Consider the following 8,325-nt stretch of genomic DNA (forward strand, 5'->3'; position numbering starts at 1 on the left):
CGCCGGCATACCAACAGCTGGGCGAGCGCAAATGAGCCCCTTGCGGGCTCGCTGCACTCGCCACGCTGTGGGCACGGTGGCACGCTATGCGCTATCTATTCTCCCTCCAAGGGGGTCGTGGACCCCCAGGAGGGAGAAAAAGTGTTGGTATGCCGGCTGTCAGGATTCCGGCGCCGGTATTCTGTGCGCTGGAATCCCGACAGTGGGCAAACTGTAGATCACCCCTTAAGAGCAGGGCCCTCTTTCCTCTTGTTGTCAAAGTCCTCTTCTCGACACATTTCACTCACAGCTCTCCCCTACTTAGTGGCCAACTTTTTCTCCTGCTGGTAACAGCTCATCTCTATCTATGGCCGCCAGCCCCAAGTAGTACAATGATTACTCCCTCGCTTTTTACATCTTAGATGTATTATGTTTTGAGAATTGCGGTGCTCTTTGTTACCTGTACTCTATTTTTGTTATTTATTTACTGTATTGCTAAGTTTTGTCTCCCTGTACTGGCCTTTGTACGGCGCTGCAAAACACTTGTGGCGCCTTATAAATAAAATGTAATAATAATAATAATGATAGAGCCAGTTCTATTGGTATTTACAGGAGATACAAATACAATATACACTCTCAATATCTCACTACATAAATGCTGTTTCAGAGCTAAGCAAACATTTTAAGGTTCTTTACGTGTCATATAGTGTTGTGGAGACGAAACCAAGTCATTGTGATCACTGGACTCTTACATGCCGGTATCTGACTAGTAATAAATGCAGACCCTTCAATAAGATCATTGCAGCAAAATTACAACATTAAGTCACAGCCTTTAGAATGTGCTCTGTGTTTTTTTCACCTTGTTCCTTACAGAACGGATTCCTTTGTTAATTACAGATACAGCACGCTGAGATATTGAAGTGCTCAGATCGCTAACATATGCTTACTTGTATTTCCTATCTCAGGTAATGAAATGTCAGCATAGTTCTTTTTCTGGTTTTGTAGCATGTTGATCAAAATGACCTTTATTTTTATACCAGACACAGATCAATAAGAAACTCTGCAGTGTTTGACAGAAAAAGGGTTCAATATACAAGAGATGACAGCACAGACAGTCAGGAAAGCTGGCGAGTTCATTTTTACTTGGTATTTTCAGACAATGTAGCATGTTTCCTCTCAGAATGAAAATTCATTTTGTCCATTTAATAGGTGGTGAGGATATTAAAAGAGTCCGTTTTGTTAAAGTAATGTTTCAGGTTCCAGGAATAATTTACACACCAGTCACCATCTGCGCTGATGTTACATTTATTACCTTTTGATAAGATGTTGTAACAGTCAGGCAGTGGATGATAATAATAATAATAATAATAATAATAGTGTTTTAAATATCTGGTTTCATTTTGTCCTTTTAAATTAAGCTTTTACTCTTTTTATACTGTAAAATTAAGCATGCATGGGGGAAAAGCAAAAGACAAATAATTTTTGTACATTGTATTTGCCTAAAGGTTTAATGACGGGATCTGGTTAGCATACTGGCGGTCGGGATGCCGGAGTCAGAATACCGACGGCGGAATACCAACACTGGTCAGAAGACTGACGCCAGGATCCCGACATTGATCACAATGCTGGCGCCAAAATTCCGACTTTCGGCATCCTGAGCATAAGTATGCCGGGGAGAGTTAGGCTGCAGGGGTGGGGGGTTAGGGTTAGGGGGTTAGGTACTAATGGAGGGGGAGGCTTAGGGTTAGGTACTAATCAGGGAGGGTTAAGGCATAAATAAAACTATATTATCAGGCGCTGACAATACACGCTCCCGCAGCTGTATAGAGTTAGGGCTGCAGCTTCATTCGCAGAGGTCACTGCACCTCTTATGTATACCAAGAAAAAAGAAAATAAATGATGCGATGCCCAACTCAACTACTTAAATTTATAACATTTATTACATACATTACATACAACATTGACTATACCACTCGGCCGGTGATTCATTTTAAAATACGGATCAAAAATATAAATTGTCATCAAATGTAACTTCTTATAATCTTCAACATTAATTGCAGTATATTATTGTTAGTATTGCGCTAAAAGTCAGTGTAAAATGTGGTTATATACTGATAACCATTCATCCAACATGAAGCGCATTAGTAATGGATTAGTATTGTTAGTTTGTGTCCATTATTCCAACATGACCATGTTATAATGTATCCAACATGACTTATATTGATGTTATTATGATCGCTTGCAAGTCCACAATCACTGTTCATTGAATACAAAGTCCATGTGCAGATTATACTTGCATGGCCACGTGTATAGGAGGTGATCCACTCCACAGCGTGCAGCAATCCGGTATATGGCTATTAGTGTGCTCAGGTGACGTCTCACCCCTTTGATAAGCCTCCGGTTCTCACGCCCACTATGCAGTAGTTATTGTTCGTGTCACCGACCACGTGTAGCACTCCTCGTCCTTTACGCATTTCTCTGCCTTTAAGACATCAGCGGCTTCCTTAGAAGGCATACTTGCTTACTCTCCCGGAAAAATCGGGTGACCCTCCCAGCCCACCGGAAGAACAGGCAAGTCTCCTGATTTTTAAGATCCCCCTGCCCAGATGTCCACTTAGTGAGTAAAGTGGACGGTCCGGGCAGCCGATGACGCGCATCCCGCCCCCTGCAGTATAATGCTGGTAATATCGGCATTACAGAGCGGGGTGTGGCTACAATGATGCTGTGTGGCAACCACGCCCCGTTCCGCCTCCACCCCACCCCCTCTACTCATTATAGCCCCGCTTCCCTGCTGAGCTGACCTGGCTGCTCTCTCCTAGAGAGAGCATCCAGGATGTCAGCAAGTATGGGTTAGGGTTAGGCTGCAAGCGGGGAGCGTTAGGGTTAGGCTGCAGGTGGGGAGGGTTAGCATACCTACCTAAAAGTTGTTGGGATCCTGACCATTGGGATGCTGCTGTCGGCCTTCTGACAGGGATCCCGATACCTTCCCTTAATAACACTGTGGATGATCTTTGCAGCTGGCAGCAGGAGCAGCTTGTGCATTGGAGAATGCTGCATCTGGAAGTCATTCACCAATGGTCCAAAGCTGATTGACAGACCAAACGTGTCAGAAATAGAGCTGTGCGCAGACCTGTTACGCACACCAGTGCTAACAGGAGTATACCGGTGTATGAACAGAGAGGGAAGCGAAGCAAACGAACTCACAGACAGTATAACATAACATACACAGGAGGTGATGGAATAACTAATAAACACAAAGTGAACGGAGAAGCCCAAAGGCTCAGGAATTGGGTGTCTCCCTAGTGTCAGGAATGCTCAGATGGAATAGAGCGGACAATGAAGCGATGTGTAGTGATTTAACATGTGGAGCACCTGAAATGATGTTGCTAAGAGCAACAGAAAAAACCCCAAAGGGTTACCAACGGGTGTGGGAATAAACTCCTTGGTCAGAGATAGAAATATAGACACAAGGAGAGTATCCACAATCCTAACCCCCACTTGCAGGGCACAGGTTCAGCTTACTGCCACTAAACTGACACCTGGACGCCCTGCACAGTGAGGGAGGATTAAGCAAGCAGGTCTGAGAGTACAGCCGCAAACCTGCTGGGTTCACAGAATAGCAAAAGAACCCAAGCAGGTCAAACAACTGACTCCAGTCTTACTGCTAGGTCCGCATTGGCAGAATGAAGTACCAAATCCCAAGGCCTATTCGCAGTAAGCAACAAGTAAATACAAAGTCACACAGTACTAGCTAACTCTCTGGAACTGACTTACAAACAAAGATTCAGCAGCATTTGCCTAGCCTGAGAGGATGGTTTATATAGCAGGTGCTGTCCACGCCCCACTCAGACCTCACAGACTGTGAGCACAAAACCAGCGCCGGATTCCCTGCCGTGCACAGAGCCTGTAACCACTACACAGTAAAAACCCGGACCGGAGTATCAGCTGCGCTCAGGTTACTTCGCTAACACTTGCCTCCCGGTTGCCATGGCGACGTGGCAGCACAGAGCAGGAGATCCTAACAGTACCCCCCCTCTGATGAGGAGTCAAAGAACCCCTACCACCGGGTTTATCGGGGAACTGCAAGAATAAAGAGCGTATCAGTCTGGGGGCATGAAGATCACAACTGCGCACCCACGACCGCTCCTCCGGGCCATACCCCTTCCAGTGCACCAAAAATGACAGCCGACCCAGAACCATCTTGGAGGCAAGAACCCTTTCAACCACAAACTCCCTCTGACCCCGTATCAGAAGAGGAGAAGGTCTTCCACTGGAAGAAGGATTACTAACCGCCAGTTTTAAAAGGGAACAATGAAATGTTTTATTGATACCCAATGAACGGGGCAGATCTAACTGAAATGCCACTGGATTGATAACCCTGGTGATCTTATAAGGGCCGATGAACCGGGGGCCAAACTTATGAGATGGCTGTCTCAACTTCAAATTATTGGTGGACAACCAGACGAAATCTCCTAATTTGAAGCTGCAGGGTCTTCTCCGCTTATCAAAAACCCTTTTGGTCACTAATGACACAGACACAAGGGCTTTCTTCACTTTCCTCCAAATACCCCTAAGGACTGAAACAACAGAGGAACCACCAGACGTGGAATCCAGGGGGTCAAAAGAATTGGCCTTAGGATGATGCCCATACACACAAAGGAAGGGAGAGATCCCTGTAGCAGAGTGAGCCGCGTTGTTATAGGCAAACTCCGCCATGGACAGATGAGCAACCCAGTCAGTATGACACTTGGAGACATAACACCTGAGGAACTGCTCCAAGGACTGGTTCACCCTCTCAGTCTGCCCATTAGACTGTGGATGGTAGCCTGACGACAAGCTCACAGAAATCTGGAGATCAGAACAAAATGCCCTCCAGAATTTGGCCACAAACTGGGATCCACGGTCAGAGACCACATCAAGTGGCAACCCGTGGAGGCGCACAACATGCTGCATAAATAACTCAGACAGGCGTCTGGCCGATGGCAACCCAACCAGTGGAACGAAATGCGCCATCTTCGAAAACCTGTCAACGACAACCCAAATGGCTGTCATCCCCGAGGATTTGGGCAAGTCCACCACAAAATCCATGGAAATGTGGGTCCATGGTTAGACGGAATAGAGAGTGGATGTAATGGGCCGACAGGAACCCCTCTAGGAGTTTTATTTCGGGCACAAACGTCACATGCCCGAACCCACTGATCCACATCCCTAGCCACCGAGGGCCACCACACCGCCCTAGACAGCAACTCCCGAGTTCTGGCAATACCCGGATGCCCTGCCGACCTCTTGGCATGGAATTCCAGGAACACTCGCTGTCTTAACCTAGGAGGCACAAACAAGAGACCTACAGGAAGGTCTGGTGGAGCCTGCTCCTGTGCTCTAAGGACTAATGATAAGAGGTCCTGGGTAATGCCCACTTTAATACATGATGGGGACACAATGGGCAATGGCTCCTCTGTGGTCTCTTGAACTGGAGCAAAACTCAGCGAGAGCGCATCAGCCTTGATGTTTTTTGACCCAGGGCGATATGTTATCAAAAAATTAAAGCGAGCAAACAACAAAGCCCATCGTGCCTGCCTGGCATTGAGCCGCTTCGCTGACTCTAAATATGCCAGATTCTTATGGTCGGTGAGAATTGAGACCACAAACTTAGCCCCCTCAAGCCAGTGTCTCCACTCCCCGAGTGCATCCTTTATAGCCAACAATTCCCGGTTACCCACATCATAATTCATCTCGGCAGATGAAAATTTACGGGAAAAGTAAGCACAGGGATGAAGGCGATTATCAGACACCCCCATCTGAGAGAGCACTGCCCCAATACCTATCTCAGAGGCATCCACTTCTACCACAAAAGGACGCTCTGGATCTGGGTGTCGCAGCACCTTGGCCGAGACAAATGCCCTTTTGAGACGGGCAAAGGCCGCTTTGGCCTCACAAGACCAGTGAGCAACATCCGCCCCTTTCTTAGTGAGTGCCACCAAGGGGGCCACTATAGACGAAAATCCAGCGATAAACCATCTATAAAAATTTGCAAAGCCCAGAAAACGCTGAAGCGCCTTCAAACTAGTGGGCTGCACCCAATCCAGGACTGCCTGTACCTTAGAACCCTCCATTTGGAAACCTTCTGAGGAGATAATATACCCTAGAAATGCGATTTGCTGGACTTCAAACTCGCACTTCTCCAGCTTCGCCCCAAGCTGGTGGTCTCTGAGCTTCTGGAGGACTAAGCGTACATGCTTCCGATGTTCCTCCAGGGAATGAGAGAAGATTAGGATGTCATCTAGATAAACAACTAAGAATCTATCCAAATATTCCCTGAGCACATCGTTCATGAATTCCTGGAAGACTGCCGGGGCATTAGAGAGCCCAAAAGGCATCACCAAATATTCATAATGCCCTGAGTGGGTATTAAAGGCAGTCTTCTATTCATCCCCCTCTCTTATTCGGATTAGATTGTAAGCACCGTGTAGGTCAATCTTAGAAAAAATGGTGGCAGTACGAATCTGGTCAAACAAAACCGAAATGAGAGGCAGTGGGTACGAGTTTTTAATCGTGATACGGTTCAATTCCCTGAAGTCGATGCAGGGTCGCAACGAACCGTCCTTTTTACCCACGAAAAAGAACCCCGACCCAACTGGGGACTGTGAGGGTCTGATAAATCCCTTAGCCAAGTTCTCCTGAATGTACTCTGCCATAGCCTGAGTCTCAGGACGTGACAGGGAGTACAACCTGCTCTTGGGAAGCTTAGCATCCGGCAACAAATCAATGGCACAGTCATAGGGGCGATGGGGAGGTAGTACCTCCGCAACTTTTTTGGAGAACACATCCGCAAAATCTGCATAACATCCTGGCAATCCTGGCAAACTTAGCTGCGAGAGCCTGACTGGAAGGCTCAAGCAACTCCTGAAACAATCACTACCCCAACTAAGAATCTCCCCAGAGACCCAGTCAAATTGAGGGTTATGGGCCCTTAACCAGGGTAACCCCAAAACCAATGGGGCAAAAGAACAGACAGTCACATAAAAAGACAATTTTTCAGAGTGTGTGGCTCCAATAAACAAAGGAATTTGGCTGGTGCAGGAGGTAATTTTACCCTGGGACAATGGTTCCCCGTTTAACCCACAGATCTCAATCTCTGATGCCAAAGGTACTGAGGGAACAGAGTGTTCCAGGGCGAATTGACGGTCCATGAAAACCCCATCGGCCCCACTGTCAACAAAGGCCTCAGTCTTGACAGTTTGACCGAGGATCTCCAAAGTCACCGGAATGAGAAAAGTCTTTTTAGGAAATTCTGACTTCTGGCCTGACAGGATATTTCCCATCACCCTCAGGCCCTGAAGTTTTCCGGTTTTTCTGGGCATGATACTACAACATGACCTTTATTCCCACAGTACAAACACAAACCCTGCTGTCTCCTCCGCGTCTTCTCACGCGAGGAGAGGCGGGTAGCCCCAATCTGCATAGGCTCCTCGGAATATTCCTCAGAGTCTGAGGTTCCCTTGGGAAAAAAGGAAACTGCGGTCTCCCTTTCAAGCCTACGCTCTCTCAGCCGTCTATCCACCCGGATGGATAACTGCATGAGCTGATCTAAGCTATCAGGCGAGGGATATTGTACCAGTTGGTCCTTTATCTGGTCAGAAAGGCCCCTTCGGTACTGGTTTCTCAGGGCTGGGTCATTCCACTGGGTATCATGAGCCAACCTCCGAAACTCCATACTATAAACCTCAGCTGGCCGTCGCCCTTGCTTAAGAACCGTAATCTGAGCCTCGGCTGAAGCCATCTTGTCAGGGTCATCATACAAAATGCCCAGTGCCGTAAAAAAAGCATAAACACTTTTAAGCGATGGACAGTCAGGCTGTAACCCATATGCCCAGACCTGTGGGTCTCCTTGTAGCAAGGAAATCACCATGCCCACCCGCTGAATCTCCGACCCAGAAGACTGGGGCCTAAGCCTGAAATATAGCTTACAGCTCTCCTTGAAACAAAAGAACTGCGAGCGATCTCCAGAAAAACGATCCGGGAGATTTACTTTCGGCTCCTTAACCCCTGAACTTGCCGCTGCTGCTGCGGGAGCTCCGCTAGCGGCCTGCGGGGTGTTCATTTTAATGGACATCTCATTAAATTGTCGAGTCAGGACCTGCACCTGATCAACCACCTGTTGCAAAGTATTTTGAGGGGTGTGCTCCATATTCCCACAAAATTTCAACAGGAGTAGGGCTGCTGAATATGTTACGCACACCAGTGCTAACAGGAGTATACCGGTGTATGAACAGAGAGGGAAGCGAAGCAAACGAACTCACAGACAGTATAACATAACATACACAGGAGGTGATGGAATAACTAATA

Source organism: Pseudophryne corroboree, chromosome 11, assembly GCF_028390025.1.
Source record: "Pseudophryne corroboree isolate aPseCor3 chromosome 11, aPseCor3.hap2, whole genome shotgun sequence".
Taxonomy (NCBI): Eukaryota; Metazoa; Chordata; class Amphibia; order Anura; family Myobatrachidae; genus Pseudophryne; species Pseudophryne corroboree.